General features: G+C 47.0%; 1 non-coding gene across 1 annotated transcript; it reads left to right on the top strand.

The window, feature by feature from the left end:
• The first annotated feature begins 305 nt into the window (after positions 1 to 305).
• Positions 306 to 412, top strand: LOC129563663 (U6 spliceosomal RNA). Its single transcript, XR_008687403.1, has one exon. It is a non-coding gene; the product is annotated as a U6 spliceosomal RNA (small nuclear RNA).
• Positions 413 to 2,921: the final 2,509 nt, after the last annotated feature.

Raw genomic sequence — 2,921 nt, 5'->3', positions numbered from 1 at the left:
GCGTGAGCTACGCGCACCACGTGACCGAGCTCGTCTGCCCGCGCAGTCCGCGAGGCGCGCAGAGGTCGGGCGGGCCTAGGGCCAATTTCCCTTGGTTCCCGTCATTTGCATATATGAGGTAATAAGGTTATGGAGACTATTAAACTTAATCGTAATCAAACAATGTGATGACCGTATGTGTAGTACAAAAGGTCGTAACTTACCGTGTACTTTGAAGCTTAAAGAAAGGATACAGTTTAGTTACCATAACTGTAAGATTTTTTCTATTCTTAGCTTTATATACCTCCTGAGCTAACCTGCTTAGCGTGCTCGCTTCGGCAGCACATATACTAAAATTGGAACGATACAGAGAAGATTAGCATGGCCCCTGCGCAAGGATGACACGCAAATTCGTGAAGCGTTCCATATTTTTGTCCACGAGTGCACCGTCCGCACAGCTCGCACCTTGATGCGAACGCTTTTCGCCTAGAGTTTCTGCTTTTTGTTTGACATGTGAAATGAGTAAAAGTTGCTCAGTCGTGTCCAGCTCTTTGCAACCCCATAGACTATACAGTCCATGGAATTCTCAAGGCCAGAATACTGGAGTGGGGAGCCTTTTCCATAAAAGAAGCTTTAGTCCCTGGACATGAAGTAAGTGTGGGCAATCAGATTGATCACTTGCTGTACTTTTCACACCTGGCCCTTGGGCCCCAGTCTTCAACCTTGCAAATCTTGCCTCTGCTTCCCTCTGGATTATCCTGAGTTCTACTGTACCTTACCCTTAAGGAAATGACCTTGCCAAAGTTGGTCCGTTTCACGTCCAAAGCATAACAGAACCTTAGTGCCACCATAAACTTCAGTTGTACTATACCAGAAACTTGGAACAAGACTGACTCATGCTACCTCTGAATCTTAAAATAATAATGACAATACTCACTCCTTATTGAGCATCTCCTATATGCCGGGGCCTTCACCGATATCTCATTTTAATATTCCTGACAGCCCTGTCTCGTGGGTATTAATTACTGCCACTATTTCATAGGATATGCTAAGGTAAAGCCACCTGGGCATGATCATGTTAATTAGTAAGTAGCTGAAACAAGGCCTGCTAAGACCTTTAGCAGCACAAATCCTGAAAAGCCCTGCCCCCAGGTAATGCAATGGCAAAAAGTACAGTCCTAACGAATAAGAATGAGAAGGAAAAAAATGCCAACAAAGTTCAGATTTATCCATTTCTTTCCAGAAGAAAAATGTGGGTGCGTACGTCTTGCTGGTGCCTGAGCACGCGTGTAGTCCACCTGGCGGTGTCTGCAGCCGCTGCCAGCCGGGTTGGTTTGCCTCACGCGGCCCCTCGGCTCCCAGGCTCTGCGCTTGCCTCAGTCAAGGCACAGCGATGGGTAGCCCGGCCTCTGAGCCGCCCCAATCGGCGGCGAGTGCTCAGAGCTGCAGAGCAGTGTACTATCAAGGATCCATTTCTGTTCTCTTCACTGGAGGCAAAATGATCCTTTCTAGGAAACAGCCGAGAACAGGTATCTGTGGGACCTCACAGCCTCCAGTGCATGGAGTTAGAGGACAATTTTTGGTTTTCGTTTCTTCCCCTAAAGATACTTGGTTCCTTGGAGGCCACTTGGGTCCCTGGGTGAGTAGTTTAAAGGCCCTGTTCTGGAATGTCTAACAAGAAAATGACCACTGTTGATTTGGCTTTCTCTCTTTCTAGAGAAACTGGTCATTCGTTGTCCTCTGTGGCATAACCCTATTTCAGGGTGAAAATTAGGAAAGGCAGGAGCGATTCCTAGTGCTGTAAAAGCCAAAGACCTAGCTGGCTTCTGCGGCTCTGCAGTTCTATGAAGTAGGTGTTCTTTTCCCCATCATGGTACATATGAGGAAGCTGAGGAACAGAGATATTCAACAGCTTGCCCTACAAATGTCACACAACCAGTCAGTGGCAGAGAAGGGACTGAGACACAGGAAATCTGGCTGGAGCGCTTGTGCTCTTAACCAAACACTGTTTCTCTTTGGGAGTGTAGAGTGGGAGAAAAGACTGTTTAGAATTAATGCAAAGAGAGTGCAGGTCCAGTTCTGCTTTTTTTGGTGTTCTGAATTCAAGGACAGGAGTCACATTTTTTTGCAAAGGATCAAGGCCTGACTTTAGATCAGGGTAGCTGGGAATGGGTGGACAGTTATGTGCCCAGTAACTTTACAAAATTAGAGGGAGTGAAGGAGCACCCTCTTTGGGATGCAATTGCAAGAGGAAAAAACTTTTCTGTTCTAGGTTGACCATCCCTTACCTGACCCTTGCCCCCTCCCCCCAAACTAATCCCATTGACAAAAGATCTTCTGAGCAGTTCAGTTCAGTTCAGTCGCTCAGTCGTGTCCCACTCTCCACAACCCCATGAATCACAGCACGCCAGGCCTCCCTGTCCATCACCAACTCCTGGAGTTCACTCAAACTCATGTCCACAGAGTCAGTGATGCCATCCAGCCATCTCATCCTCGGTGGTCCCCTTCTCCTCCCGCCCCCAACCTTTCCCAGCATCAGAGTCTTTTCCAGTGAGTCAACTCGTCGCATGAGGTGGCCAAAGTATTGCAGTTTCAGCTTTAGCATCAGTCCTTCCAATGAACACCCAGGATCGATCTCCCTTAGAATGGACTGGTTGGATCTCCTTGCAGTCCAAGGGACTCTCAAGAGTCTTCTCCAACACCACAGTTCAAAAGCATCAATTCTTCGGCGATCAGCTTTCTTCACAGTCCAACTTTCACATCCATACATGACCACGGGAAAAACCATAGCCTTGACTAGATGGACCTTTGTTGGCAAAGTAATGTCTCTGCTTTTTAATATACTATCAAGGTTGAGCATAACTTTCCTTCCAAGGAGTAAGCTTCTTTTAATTTCATGGCTGCAATCAGCATCTGCAGTGATTTTGGAGCCCCCAAAAATA

This window comes from Moschus berezovskii, chromosome 9, assembly GCF_049115385.1.
Source record: "Moschus berezovskii isolate FMDL1 chromosome 9, NW_MosBer_1.0, whole genome shotgun sequence".
In the NCBI taxonomy this organism is placed as follows: domain Eukaryota; kingdom Metazoa; phylum Chordata; class Mammalia; order Artiodactyla; family Moschidae; genus Moschus; species Moschus berezovskii.
The sequence above is the reverse complement of the archived record's forward strand: the minus strand, read 5'-3'. Positions and strand labels throughout refer to the sequence as shown.